This window comes from Emydura macquarii, unplaced genomic scaffold, assembly GCF_026122565.2.
Source record: "Emydura macquarii macquarii isolate MOO-44397 ecotype Brisbane River unplaced genomic scaffold, CSIRO-AGI_Emac_v2 contig_1876, whole genome shotgun sequence".
NCBI classification, from domain to species: Eukaryota; Metazoa; Chordata; order Testudines; family Chelidae; genus Emydura; species Emydura macquarii.
The window spans coordinates 19,093,877-19,109,844 of record NW_027132013.1 but is presented as its reverse complement, the minus strand read 5'-3'; the positions used below and the strand labels follow the sequence as shown (position 1 = coordinate 19,109,844).

Here is a 15,968-nt window from a genome sequence, read left to right as displayed (position 1 = left end):
TGACAGAAGTTTATAGCAGCGTTTCCCAACCTTTTCCATCCCACAGTACACTTACATAAACAAAAAACAAACTGTGGCACACCGCCCTGCCCCGGCCCCCCCCCCCGGTCATCCATATAGTACATTCATATATATCACCACACACACACACCCCGCGCACATTATTAGTAATATTATAAACATAACTTACTTTCAATGTGAAATCTGAGCTCACCTCAAAAGTACACAGTCATTTTATCCTGGCAGGAATTGACAACAGTGAAACTCGGAGCTCTTGTTCCACCACTCTCAGACATTCTCAGTTTTTGTTTTTTATGTAGGTCAAACTTGAAAAACTTAATTTGCACAGTTAGGTCATGGAAAATGGCAACAAAATTGAGATTGCATTGTCTGAGACTACTGATATTCATTTGCAACTGTGAACCAGAATGTGTCGAACATCATGTCACCAAATTTAATATTAAAACTGCGATCCATCCTTAATTCCATACATTGCTCTTGAACCAATAATGAAATATTCTTAGCGTTTTCCATTGCAGATGAACTTCAAGGATCACAGATCCAGTCAAATTCTTCAGTATGAACTGGAGAGAAATTAAAACTAAATTTCTCTTCAAGACTTTTCAATTGCTGAGAAATTACACTGGCCAAAGCACTGCTACTTGGATCTACTGAATGTGCCGGGGGAAACATTTCTATTGTGCCTCTTGCTACATTTTCATGCCAGACAGCTAGCTTAGACCTAAACCCATGCAATTTATCAGTGCTGGAGAGAAGATCTGAGTTTCTTCTTTGCATTTTCCTGTTCAGATTGTTGAGGTGTCGGAAAATATCAGCCAGGCAAGCAAGCTTTGCGCCTCATTCTGCATTGGCACGCTGGTCCGTGTATGCAGATTCCTCAGACGTTAAGAAGATTTTTAATTCCTCTCTCAATTTGTACAAGTGTGATAAAACTTTCCCTCGGGAAAGTCAGTGTACCTCTATGTGCAACAGCAAAGTCTGATGTTCTGTTTCTATCTCTTCACACAAGGAGAAAAGGCGACTTTTCAAAGGCCATGATTTTATGAAATTTATAATCTTTATTGCTCCCTCGAACACTAAAGAGAGCTCTTCAGGTAATGTTTTAGCCACAAAAGCTTCCTGGTGCAGGAAACAATGGGTCACCAAAACATCGGGGATTTGTTCCTTGACCCTGCTTACAAATCCTTTCAACTTCCCTGTCACTGAAGCAGCCCCGTCTGTGCAAACACTCAGACAATTTTTCCAGTGTAGTTCTCCCTGTTCAAGGGAGTCTGTTGTCACCCTGAAAATTTCTTTTCTGGTTGTTTTACCTGGCAGGTGTTGGCAAAATAAAATTTTTTCCTTTATACCATCTCCATCAACGAACCTGACGTTAGCCAAGAGCTCAGTGTGACCACTGTTGTCTGTTGACTCATCAAGCTGCAGTGCAAATTTTCCACTTGATTTTATTTTTTCCTCCAACAATTTCAATGTCAGCAGACATGTCATCAATCCAGCAACTTATCGTATTGTCTGAAAGGGGTACCTTTGCAATTTCTTTGGCTGCATCTGCACCTAACATCACTCTCACAATGTCTTTATATGTTGGTAAAATTAAAAAGACTCCACAATTGTATATGGCTTTTTTGTCTTCGCAACAAGCTCAGCAACCATATAGCTTGCTTCTAACACTTTATCAGACACTGTTGCACTGTCATTTGCACCTGCTCTTCATTTTGACCCTTCAAACACACAAAATAGTCTTTATCCTTGTTAGCAAGAAACGGGTGCTTGAACATAAGATGTCATTTAAATTTACTTGGAACCATAGCATGATTAGAAAGTTTATCCTTGCACACAAGATAGAGGAGTAGGGCAACATGGCTCCTCAGTATAAGAAAATCCATAGTGCAAGTAACGGTCATAGTTGTGTCTGCTCACCAATTTTACTGTCTTGTGCTCAGGCTCAGCTTCATCACTGTAAGTGGATGTGGAAGCATCAGAATCTTTTCTTTTCAAATATTTATCCATTTCCTCTCTCCCTTTTGTAGCGATGAGGGATTTTTCAAAGCTAAGAAGACACCAGGCTCAGTAATTGCACTATTCAAAAATTGCTACTGCAACTGCACGACCTGCAAAAACTCCGCCCAACACATAATTCCCACATGAACAGTTTTACTACAGAGTGTGTCTGTATTAGTACACTGAAAGAGCAACACAAATGAAATTAGGGATGTAAAGGTTAACCAAAATGGTAATCAGCTGTTTAAACGTTTTAAACAGCTGATTACCGTTTAAACTGTGGAGGAGAGCGCAACTGGGCTGGCTCCCTGCCAGCAAGAGCAGCTGGTCAGCGCTTGCTGGCAGGGAAGTGTGGAGCCCAGCTCAGGGAACAGGTGGGGGGGGGGGGGCGGTGTAAGCTGCAGCTGGGCTCAGCTCCCTGTGAGGGGGGAGGCACGGAGCCTAGCACAGGATGGGGGTAGCCGCAGCTGGGCTTGATCCCCGCCAACAATAGCAGCTGGACAGCTCTGACTGGCAGGGACCCGCAGAGCCCAGCGCAAGGGGTAGAGGAGAAGCCCAGCATGGGGCTCATGTGTGACTTTTCCAAAATTCCATGACACACCTGTTCATGTCTGATGGCACACCACTGTGCTACGGCACACAGATTGGGAAATGCTGGTTTATAGTACGGTTTGTATGGAGGAGGTGAGGGGAGCCATGTGCTGAGTCTAGCCACCTGATAGGCAAGGCTGAGAGCTTCTTAACGAGGCTTTGATAGCTAATTCCTTTAGGATCCGTTAACAAGGTTGTAGGGCTACTCAGGTAGAACACGCGTTTAAAAAGCCAGCTCCAAAAGAACCAGAGGAACCAGTGAACAGGAGTAGCAAACGGGAGTTTTGTGAAAAAGTTTAGAGGGGGAGTGCGAGAGCCAAATACACCTAACATACTCTAAACTTAGGCTAATAAACACTTCCCAACCCACCCCCCAAAAAAGCTGCATAAGTTAAAATAACGCAGGGAGAAGTCCAGCAGCAGAGTGGGGGCTATCCAGTTGATTGCACTGGATAGAGCATGTATTGAATATAAATATTAATGAATGTATGAATACAGCCTTGACTTTCCAGAGCACAGTAAAATGGTCCCACCCCCAGTATGACAGCCTCTGGGCTGTTCAGGAAGATGAAAGTCTCAGGGAAGGAAACCATCAAGCTGGAGCGGAGGGAAAGGGTCCCATAGTTGGGACTCTCCTTCCAAATGACATCGTTTCCTCACACTGAGGATATCCTTTCCGGGGAGGAGACCCCCGTTATTAGGAAGAAACAATAGTAATGGGGGATTTCATTGTGAGAAATACAGACAGTTGGGTTTGTGATGACCAGGAGAACCACATGGTGAACTATCTGCCGGCTATGAAGATCGCGGACCTCTTGAGAAATCTAGCTAGATGTAATGTGCAGCGTGGAGGAAGAGCTGGTGGTTGTTGTACATGTGGGTACTAATGGGATAGGGAAAGGTAGACAAGAAGGCCTGGAGGCAAAATTTAGGCTGCTAGGTAAGAGATTGAAGTCCAGGACCTCCACAATAGCACTCTCTGAAATAGTCCCAGTTCCATGCGCAGGGCCAGTTAGACAGGCAGAACTGCAGGGTCTGAATGCATGGATGAGACAGAGTAGGGAGAAAGGATTTAGGTTTATTAGGAACTCGAGAACCTTTTGGGAAAGGAGGAGCCTCAACAGGAAGGATGGGCTCCACCTAAACCAAAACAGAACCAGATTGCTGGCATATAAAATTAAAAAGGTCATAGAGGAGTTTTTAAACTAATGGTTAGGGAAAAGCTGACAGGAGCAGAGGAACACACAGTTCAGACAGATACATCCCTTAGGGGAGGATTTATTAAAGAGGACAGGATAGAAGTTGATAAAACACAGGCAGGAACTGAAGAGAAAGTCAAATGAAAGATTCCCATTCAATTACATCACATGAAGGCAGACAACTAAATATTGACAAATTTAGTAAGTGCTTGTATACAAATGGAAGATGTCTAAACAGCAAGACGGGTGAACTTGAATGCCTAGTATTAAATGAGGATATTGATAAAATAGGCATCACAGAAACTTGGTGGAACAATGATAATCAAGGGGACACAGTAATACCGGGGTACAAAATATATAAAAGAGTAAGTGTAGTTTGTGCAGATGGGAGAATGGTACTGCATGTGAAAGAATAGAGCCAAATATAGTAAAAATATTTTATGAATCAAACTGTACCACATAATCTTTATGGATAGAAATTCCATGATTGAAAGTATACCAGCAGCAATTTACTCCAGACCACATGACCAGGATTGTGATGATGATTGTGAAATGCTCAGCATCATTAAAGAGGCTATGAAAATAGACAACTCAATATTAATGGAGAATTTCAACTGCCCCCATATTGACTGGATACATGTCACCTCAGGACAGGATGCAGAGATAAAATTTCTAGACACCGTTAATGATTGCTTCTTGGAGCAGCTAGTCCTGGAACCCACAAGGGGAGAGGCAATTCTAGAGTTAGTCCTAAGTGAGCACAGGATCTGGTCCAAGAGATGAACATAGCTGAACCACTCAGTAATAGTGACCATAATTTAATTAAATTTAACATCCTTGGGAGAGGGGATTACCAATGAAGCCCACCACAGTAGCATTTAACTTCAAAAAGTGGAACTACACAAAAGTGAGGAAGCCAGTTAAGGAGAAATTAAGAGGAACAGTCACAAGAGTGAAATGCCTGCAAACTGCATGGGAACTTTTTTAAAACATCATAACAGAGGCTCATATTATATGTATACCCCAAATAAATAATATAATAAGAGGACCGAAAAATTTCACCATGCCTAAACAAAGTAAAAGAGGTGGTTAGAGGCAAAAAAGGCATCCTTTAAAAATTCAAAGTCAAATCCTACTGAGGAAAATAGAAAGGAGCATCAACTCTGGCAAGCCAAGTGTAAAAGTATAATTATGCAGGCCAAATAAGAATTTGAAGAGCAACTAACAAAAAACAAAAACCTAACAGCAAAAAAAAATTAAGTACATCAGAAGCCTGCCAAACAATCAGTGAGGCGCTAAAGGAGCACTCAAGGACTACAAGGCCATTGAGGAAAAGTTAAATGAATTCTTTGCATCAGTCTACATTACAGAGGACGTGAGGAAGATTCTCACACCCATGCCATTCTTTTTAGGTGAAAAATCTAAGGAACTGTCCCAGTCCGAGGTGTCGATAGAGGTTTTGGAACAACCTGACTTCAATGGGTTCTGTATCAGATCTTAGGCAAGGGATCAATCATGGTTTACAGAACCACAAAAGCATGCTTACTAACCTTCAAATTTCAGCTTGTGCATCTCCACTCAGGGAAAATGCAAAAGGCTCTTTCATATTAACATCAAAAACCATTTAAGAAAGGGAAATTACCAATGCTGCAGTCTGAGGACAGAAATATGCAAAACAAAAACAATAGTTCCTAGCTGCTTCACTGCAGCAAAATCTCACATAACACACTTTTCAGTTGATAGCATTCAGAAAAGGCTTGCAGGGGAAATTAACATTCAATCACTTTGTGAACTTCTCCAATTTTCCCAATAAACTTAAGAGGAATGACAAATGCACATCTATGAAGACTTAAGACTTAATGTTTGAGTTAAACCAACCCTCAAGTCACCATGCAGCATAGCAACTCATTTCCAGAAATACAGCTTCTCAGCATGTTTTATGACAGCAATCTAATAAATTGTGCTAGTGAGATTTAAAACTAAAAACAATACTATCCAAGCATTTAGGTACAGTAGGCTACCAACTAGAATGGGGAAAATGTTGACTTAGAACATGAGGCTCATTTCCCATTTCTAGCAAGACTCAGCACAGGGATTTAATAGGCTGACATTTCAGTGCAGCCAGCCTGTACTTTAAAAATAATTTAATACAACTCTTCTTGAACACAAAAAGATCATCAAAATGCAACTATAAAAACAAAACTTCCCAGTCTTTATTGGATTTTACCCTAGTTATAATCCTTATGTAGTCTTTTTTTTTTTTTTTTTTTTTTTTTTTTTTTAAAACAAAAAAGGTACTTCTAATGGCCTTTGATCTGATAGTTTCTTATAAATGCACCTCAGGTTTACAGATTCCTCATATTCCCATCCATTGCAGGCATCTATTCTATTCTGCAGTTTTATAGATTGTTTCTCACTTTATTATTACAGCTCAAAATATAGGACAATAGTTTATCAAACTAAGAATGGGAATCTTAGACAGCAAAGAAAGCCCAATGCAATTTAGTGGAGTTACTTAATATAGCATTTTGTAGCACCACCACATATGTTGGAGCATTATTCTACTAATCTTAGCTATTAATCAGGCAATGGAAATTAGGAACTTTTGAGTTCTATTCTTGGCTTTGCAGATTACTTGTGCACCCTTGGGCAAGTCACACAACACGAGTATCTGAATTTGCTCATTTTTTGAATGAGGATAACACTATTCACAAGGATGCTGTGATAGTTATATTCATTAATGAATAAGAAGTGCTACAGTGATGAGTGCTTTACAAATGCAAGCAAAGCAAATCAATGCCACCTCAAAATGCAACCTCATTAGCTCTCATAAGTGAATAAGAACCAATGCCCAAACATGAGGTCACAGGGCAACACGATATTCTGCAGGAGATGCTATCTTCTGTATAAGATGTTGAATTAGGGTCCTGAGCACATGAAGTCCATGAAAATCTCTTGGCACTTTTCACAAAGCACAGATGTTAGCTTCAGGTCTTGACTAAACTCCAATTTGGTAATTAGGCTGCTAGTCCCATTTCTCTTTATCCTTTAAACTTAGTAAGGTATTCTCTCATTTTAAACTGTTGTGCTAAACAACTGTTGTGTTTAATTCCAGAGGTAGCTTACTCACTGTTTCTCTAATATCCTGGGACCAACATAGCTACAAAAACAATGCAAACAAATATTAAATCATTAATAACCAAGGGTCAGACATATTTGTGAAGGGCTACACCGTAGTACAGCTATGGACCTTTGCAGTCAACTTGATTTCTTTTCCAAAGCAAAGAAAGCTGTCTGTACAAGTTAACCACTGCAGTGACAAAACATATCCCCAAGTTTTGCCCATACAGCACATATTCACCTTAATTACTTTTTAGGACCAACAGATACAGATTTCAACAGCAGTGGCACTTCATAGCTGTGGTCTCTGCCTTCTGAAAAAGATACACTCAACTGACACCAATCTTTCTTGTCTTATGCTTTCAGTACCCAAAGATTAAGAGGCCAAAAGTTTTTTCAAACTCTCAAGGGCTTTTTACACCTACACCTAAGCATTAAGGTGACAGCAAAGAAGGTACCTGTTGCTATTCCTTATTTTTTTTTAAATAGAAACGCTTGAATTGAAAATGAAGTGAGATGCAAACACAATAACCTAGTGACAGGTAAGGATATCAGCTTTCTTTAAAAAAAAAAAAAAAAAAGCATGAATTCTAAGAGAATATTTTACTTGGCAAATCTCTTTAAATCCCTAACATGGAAAGGTTTTTTACCTGATTTATGAGTTAAAGTAGAACAGTGTAGATGCATAAACCAATCATAATTTAAACAGGGTATTCTGCATCATATTGTGCATATAATTACTTGATTTTCAAAAATGTTAGTTCTCAATGGTCCTTAAGCACTTCAGCTGCAAGCATATGCATATAACACCCACATACTGTAGCACAGCCAAGAGCTTTTATTGCCACCTGTAAAATGTTACCGAAATAGCACAGCACTGCATCAGAAACTCTGCTCTTTTGCCATGTAAAGAAGGTAAATGGAGCATAGAGGGTCACACAAAAGCAAATATACCTTTTTCATTATCCAGTCTTATTCATCTCATGGTACTAGATATAAAGTTATATCTGTAATTCCCAGATCAGTTTAAAATAACTGTAAATGAGAAACATTTAAACTGATTTAGAGTCCTTATACCAGTATCCATTAGCATTTTTTGCAGGAAATATACTACCTATTACTGGGTTGCTCCACTGGTGATAGCAATAGTTCTAGCATAACAAGGCACACGTGTTTTAGCCACTATGTCATCTAATCATACTAGGAAAAGGCCTATGTGAAACTGTGGGTGTAAAGGTTCTATGTCCCCAAGGCCTAGCAATCAGCTAGGGCTGGAGCTACCAGCAAGAATCTGAAGAGAAGCAACGGGCAAAACTCCAAACTGTTTTCTTTGCAAAGCAATCACCTGTTTGTGTTTGGTTCCCCCCCCCCTCTCTGTTTCTTTTGGTTGGGCTTCCTCATCCCTCCTTCCACTCTCCAAGAGGGAAACACAGGCCTCCCTCTTCAGCCCTTTTCTCTTCTTCCTTTATACACTCTCTCTGGATAATCTCATCAGCTCACATACTTACACAAATGACTCAAAAGTCTCCTCTTCTACTACTGAAATCCATCAAAACTCACATTGCCTTCCACCCCAGACCCAAATATCACAGTTTCTCCACTCTCCCATGCTGAATGCTTTGCTGTCAACTTTAACTTAACATGGCCAAAGCTGAACTCCTGATCTTTCTGCCAACACTCTTTACTTTATCACTGTTAACATGATAATCTTCCCAATCTCTCAGGCATAACTTTGTGATCACATCTGACTCCTCCATTTCTGTTGCTCCAAACATCCAGGCTATGTCCAAATCTTACCTCCTCTTGCATCAAAACATTTCTAAGATCCCACCTTTTCTTTGTCTAGACCAGCGGTTCTCAACCTTCCCCCCCCCGAGTAACACTTTCAGGTCAAGTACCATTTGTCCCGAGAGTACCACTCGGGGAAAAAAAAGGGAGAGGACTTGAGGCGGGGTTTCGCGGCGGCAGTGGGAGGGATTTCCAGCGGGGTTTCGCGGCGGCGGGGAGAGACGGTCGGCGGGGTTTTGCGGAGGAAACAATACCCGCCACCGAAACCCTTCCGCCGTTTCCCCATTTTCGGCAGCAGAGTTTCGTAAGGGTGGGTGGGAGGGCCCATCCGGCGGCGGCGGATTCAGTGCCGCGCATACCACCCAGCCCTCCGGTAAGTTGAGAACCGCTGGTCTAGACAAAGAAGTATCACCTCCTGTTTTCATTACCACCTCCAGTCATCTTAACTCCCACATCTCCAATCCATTCAAAACATGACTGCTAAAAATAATTAATTTGACCACTCTCTCTCTCCGTCTCCCCCACTTTCACCACATCAACTTCAAACTTCTTCTCCTCTTCAAAATCCTCCACAACTGCCTTCCTACCTTATTCTCTGCTTGTTTCTTAAGTCATCATACATATCTTACTCTGCCCAAGATGATAGTCTCATCTGACCATTTGTCAGCTTCCCAACAAACATCGCTGCATCTTCTTCCTTAGTGCCTCCGTAAGTCTTCGCCCTGAACTTATTTGTAAGGACACTGTCCTCTCCACCTTTAAATCTCCCGATCCTCTGCTTTGACATCCATTTAAAAAACAAAAAAACAAACAAAAAAACAATTAATAAAGGCTAGGCTAAAAGATAATTGGGAATACTTGACACAATACAGACAAATTGTCAATTTTAAAAATCATAAATATCCAAAACCTCCCCCTCCAATCCTGCACAGGGTTTCTTCTTTGGCTGTACACTTATTGATGATGGGACTGCATGTGATCACTCTTGCCTGTGCACTATAGTAATTTAAATAACACAAATAATAAGAGTTAACATAAAAGACCAAAGTCTACCCTTCATATTATGTTTAATTTTTTTTTTTTCATTTTGCATGTTTTACAATGATGACAGTCTGAAATAAATATTTATTTTTCCAGTTTTCAGAAGACTGTATACTGTATCAGTTGCTGAGCAAGTTGAAGAGCACGTCCACAACGTATGCACTCTTGCCCTTGACAAGAATAAACCTGTTGGCAATTTGAGGTAAATATCTCCTGATAAGTAATGAGATGCTGAAATTAAAGACAGTAAAAGAAAGGAATAAAATGATAGTTGTCCAACTTCAAGTGTGAAAACATTGACTCATAAATACTGGAGTTTGGCCAAATTGGCAGTCAGCATATAATGACCTTTTCGATTAGTTATACTTTACCAAAGCAGTGCTCCTAACTAGGATGGATTGAATCTTATATGACAAGAGTTACCTGTTTATTGCTATTTGTTGTTTCAGTAGTCATTTTAAATTATTCCGTTTAAAAATCCTTAATGCAACAACATTTATGTGAGTGATTAAATCCATATCCATATTATTGTCACTAACAGATAATTCCTTTAGCATTCTGGGGGGAAAAGAAAGATTAGTCTATTTTATTTAGCCTAGTGTACTGATTTTTCATGTCTGAAAGTAAATACTAGGCACTATGGTACAGTATTAAAGAATGTCAGGATAGTGTTACTTAACCACAAACAAATCTACATAGGCTTAAAGATTAAGGGTTTGTCTACGTGACTGCAATAAATTAGACTGTGAATTTAAAGCCGAATAGCAATTCTACAATATTTTCCTGTGTGAACGCTCTGACTATGTGGCTATATTGGAGAGTTTATAGCAGCACAGCTGCACCAATACATAGAGCCCTACAAATGCACGGATCTCTCTCTTTTTTTTTTTTTTTTTTGCAGTTGGTGGATCAAATGCGGATCTCAAAGGTGGGGAAGCAGTTGTCTGCAGCTCATAGCCTTTGAGGCTGTTTCCCTACCTTTGAGATGGGGTAAGGACTGGCCACCTATCAGCTGTTCCAGGGGGGTCCCCTGTGGGCTGCCAATCAGCTGTGCATCTGGGCTCCCCTGACAGCATGCAGGGGAGCCCCATGGAACAGCTGATCAGCAGAAGCTCCCTGGAACAGCTGACCCACCAAAGAGCTGTTCCATGGGACTCCCCCGCCCGCCACCGATCAGGTGTTCCATGGGGCTCCCTTGCCAGCCGCCAATCAGCTGTTGAGCAGTTGCCTGGAAGGGCTGTCAACAGTTGATCAGTGGCTGAGGCTGCAGTAGGGATAGCCTCCAAACAGCTGATGGGGGCCTCGGAGTTGCGGGTGCATGCAGGCTCAGATGACCTAGACTGCGGATGGTGGTCGGAGGTATAGTATGATGATTGGGGCAGATGTGGATTAGATGCAGATCCACATCTGTGCAGGGCTCTACCTACGCAGCTGCGCCGCTGTAAGCTCTCTAGCGTAGCCATCCTAAACCAATGGGAGAAACTCTCCTGCCTACATAGTGCTGTCCACGTCGGCACTTAGGTAGGTGAAACTTATGTCGCTCTGGGAGGTGGCTTAGTCACACCCCTGAGTGACATAACTTATACTGACATAAGTGGTAGTGTAGACATAGCCTCTTTGTCAGGAATCAGAGGGCCATTTTTCAGTTTAGCTGAATCCATTTCCAAACTGCATTAAGCTAAACTGGGAAAAGACACTCTTATTCCTGAATAAGTGCATTCAGATGGGGAGCTATTCCCTAACAACTATTTCAGACAATTTCCCCATGTAGAAAAGCCTTAATAAACTCAAAAAATTTAAAACAGTCTTTTCACCTTGAGAAAAAACTAGAATATGTCAAAACATACAATTCCATTTCCTCTTGCTAATTAACAGAGGCATGGTTGTTTTAACAAGAGATCACCTCTACTCTTTCTGCATTATACTGCAGTGAAGATATAATGCTGACTTTGTGACGTCACAGTAACTTCCATGGAAACAAAGGGATGTCAAATACAGGCTGACGACTTCACTGTAGGAGGCAGCAGAAAGCCAAGTGGTACAGTTCGGAAGAGAGTCCTTATTCAAAACATGCCCTTTTTCAGTAACTGCAGGGGGAAAATGCAAAAACAAGAACTGTAGAAAATTACTTCTTGTATAATATTTGCTTTCTTTCTCTGTCTTCACAAGTTTGCTTTAACTTGAAAGTTGTTCTCTGTGTTTCATTGTCTGCTAAGGAAGCAGAAACCAATAGTCTACTTTAAAAAAAAAGTCACCAAAATATGTACAACAAAAGGTATAGCCAACTTGAGAATTTAAACTGCAACAATATTGCCAATGTAATGCAATATGTAAGAGAGGATACAGTAAATTTATGAACTCAAAGTTTTGAGATTTTGTTTTGTTTTTAAGGGATGAGAATATTAAACATATAAAACATGTAGAATTATTCAGTTCTGCAGCATAGCCCTGAAGTTTATAAAGACCAATTTAATCTTTCAAAATTATAAAAGGTTAGCATTTAATGCTAGAAGTCCGGATTGCATCCAGCAGAAAACTGGCAGGCCCGCCAACATTTACTTTGTAGAGTGCAGTATCCACATGTACAAATATCTCCTTTATCACCATCCAGTTAAACAGTTCCATGCAAATATAGGTAAATTAGAAGGACTAAGGAGAAGGGGAAATATAGTGTTGCTCCTTAATTGAATAGGAGTTCATTCTTAAAAATCTAAAGAATTCTGACTGCCAAGTCAGTAAAGTAGTATTGTCTGGAACAATGACTAAAAGATATTCTTACCTGTGATCAAATTAAAATAATAGTTTTCCTGCAAAGTGACAGGCTGCAAAGTGACAGATTTACGAATCTGTAAAAAAATAAATATCTATTTGCATTGAGACAATACCTCTCAATTGAGGGTGAGAATGGCCAACAAGATGGATCACTTGATGATTATCTGTTCTATTCATTCTCTCTGAAGCACCTGGCATTGGCCACTGTCAGAAGATAAGATACTGGGCTAGATGGACCATTGCTCTGACCAGTATGGCCATTCAAATGTTCTCTCAAAAAAGTTTTTACTGGTTTGGATTTACTTTTCCACATTCTCAGAGCTGTATAAATTATTATTTGTTGTCAATGAATATTTTACACACACACACACACACACACACACACACACACACACACACACACACACACACACGGTCTTGCCTTTAATGCAAAAGCAAGTGATGTTTGCTTTATTCTGCAAGCACTAGTTCTTCAGAAATTTGGGAGTTCATTTTATTGCACTAAAAAGATGCATATTTTATTGGCCTCTTACAGAGAAGTGTGTACTTCCTAAGTGTCAGTGGATAAAGGAAATCAGGTTTTCTGCCAGACGTCTACAGCTTCACAATCAAAATTAAAGCACTCAGGTAGCCATTGATGACACTGCTGGTACCCCAAATAAAACACACCAAATAGACTAAACACTAAGAGAGAAGCATTTTAGCCAAGTCACAAAATGTTTTAAAAATCCAGAACATTCTGGTAGAAAAAACAGCTAAGAAATTCCTACAACTACCACTTCAGAATTTAGAGCTTATTTTTCCATCATTCAGCTGAATCAAAGAGAACTGGAAAAAGTTGGTAGTTGAAAAACAAATTATTTTTGAAATACTTGTTACAAAAAGTCTAAGATTTGCACTCTATACTTCAGGTGACTGTGAAATACAAAGAGGGATGACCTTTTACATTAAGCATTAATGACTGCAGTTTGTTATTTTAAGACGTAGAAATAAAACAGGTTATAAACTAAACAGCAATAACTACATTATAATTTCAATTATTGCAAAAATACAAAAAATTAAAAGCTTTTCAGTAAAGTAGGTAGTTACTTGACAAAAGAACCACCAACATGAAAGCTTTTTACATGTTTTTATCATGCTACACTTGTCACCACAAGGAATGCAACCATTAGCTATACTTAGATATGCAACAAAGTAGGCAACAGATGTAAAAGGAGATATTTGCTTACTTTCCTGGCTGAAGGAAAGGTACTATTAAAACTGACACTGTGATAGTCACTGCCTGGTTGGTATGTTTCAATGTAACAGAACTCTTCTTACACAGATTCAAAAGACAACTTTTCCTTATAGATGCCCTAAATTTCTACTACAGGTAGTGTTTCATACCAAGACAAAACAAAGGAAACCAACAAGAATAAACTGGTTTAAAAGCAAATGTGTTCTGTGTGACAATATTTACAACAGATGTGATTTTTCCCATGATCTATTTAACTGAAAACTTTACAACTTCAAACCACTTAACTAGACTTTAACATCTGTGAGGTAAATATTATCCCCATTTTACAGACGGGAAAACTAAAGCCACAAAAGGAGTCTATCTCAGAGCTGGGATTACAACCTGGAATTCCAGTCTCACAGTCCTATGCCCTAACTACTATGTCACCCTGATCTCCCAATAACACTTAGCACATGACATTCTGGAAGTACTGTCAAACACAGAATGTTATATTCTCTATGCTGTACAATATATGCACATACTATTTTAAGACTCATATTTCAATTATTAGTACATGCTTGTTTTCATCTATATAATCAATCAATACAAAAATAATCCAGATAATTTATACATGGACAAGTTGTTTTACGGAATCTTGCATTTCCCAGGACTATCGTAAGTCTGTCAGTAATGAATAGCCACACAGAACTCTATGGCTGATACTTATCTACAAATCTGGAACACTGACACTGCATTCTAGCATCCGAACCAGGCATTTAAGTTTCAAAGTACTATGAATAGAAGCAGCCAGGATGAATTTTGATCTTACTAACCAAACAGAAATCTGCAGGGGTTTTTCCATATATATATATATGCGCAGACCTCTTTCAAACAGCTCTGAAAAGTATTATCCATTAATTACTATGAAATTCATCAGCTGAAGATTTTTTTTTTTTATTTGCTCTATTCAAATGACATTCTCTAAGGAACATTCCCAAAGACAAAACAAAAATCTTCAGAATGCCTAAGCTCACTTTACACTAAGCAAAACAGGCTCATGGTAGATCCCAAACCAGAGTTTGAAAAACTCACTTGTCTACTTGCCACTAATAAGCAAAGAGCTGAATAAAAAGGACTGAAGTCATCAGCTTAGGTAGAATTTAAGCTTCCATGTTAAAAAGGAAAAAACATATCTAGGCCTTATTTTAATGAAAATACCCTTCCAAATGTAAATCAAATGTAAACCAAAATAGGATTCTCTTCCTCAGCCCACAGACAAAAGTCTCCAGTGTCTCTGCAGTTGCTCATATGTTTCCCAACTGACACCAAATTACAAGACTGCAATCAAGAATCCCATGAGCAGAACAGAAACTGCTATGAATCATGTTACTTTTACACAGCGACTGCTTAGAAAGAGATAGAAGGAGTCAGAGGCACTAAAATATTGCTACTCAATCTCACTGATAATCATATTCCTATCGCCATCTTTGGCAGCACTCTATAACTATAATTCAGGCTGCGAGTCTATCATGGAGGTTGTGGAAGTCACGGATTCAGTGGTCTGCCGTGTCCGCCGTGACTTCCGCTGCTGCAGAGGCTGGTGCAGCTAATCTCAGGGGCCAGCTGCACTAGAGGCTGATGAAGCAGCCCATGGCTAGCCACACGGGCCTCTGCTGGAGCAGCCGGTGTGGCTGGCCCCAGGGACCACCCCAGGAACCACTGGGACAGTAGTGATCCTAGGGGCAGCCTAAGCAGCAGCTGGAACAGCGACCCCAGTGTGCAGTCCCTGAGGGCCTTGGAGTTGCAGGGGACTGGGGACACTCAGCCTCCACCACTGGAGCAATAGCGCCCCAGGAGCAGCTAAGATTTAGTCAGACATATTTATAGTAAAAGTCATGGACAGGTTATGGGCCGTGAATTTTTGTTTACTACCCATGATTTTACTAAAAATACCCATGTCTATATCTTAGCCTTAACTCTAATATTTGACCACTCAGCTAACAAGTGTATGGTAAAGTGCTCAAACTCTGTCCCAAACATTTTTTTTTTTTTAAATTAAAAACAAAAAACACCACAACTTGTCACATCTCATAAAATATCACTTTAAACAAATTCAGCTTATGTCCATCATTAGAACATTAAAATGAATTCATTGATATATTAAGATTAACCTACTTAAAAATTTCCCATTTAGAGAGATCTATTTGGAGTCAAGCCAC

The 15,968-nt window shown here is 39.9% G+C and overlaps 1 protein-coding gene across 11 annotated transcripts in view; it reads right to left on the bottom strand.

Annotated features, from left to right (window-relative positions):
• Positions 1-15,968, bottom strand: part of SIPA1L1 (signal induced proliferation associated 1 like 1) — a 394,920-nt gene that overhangs the window by 374,422 nt on the left and 4,530 nt on the right. Inside the window, exon 1 of one of the 11 annotated variants that reach the window (XM_067557844.1) lies at positions 1,942-2,105. The exons of the other annotated variants lie outside the window; for them this stretch is intronic. The gene's annotated coding sequence lies outside the window, so the exon portion shown is untranslated. Of the gene's footprint in view, positions 1-1,941; positions 2,106-15,968 lie in introns of those variants that run through there. 11 annotated transcript variants of the gene reach the window in all.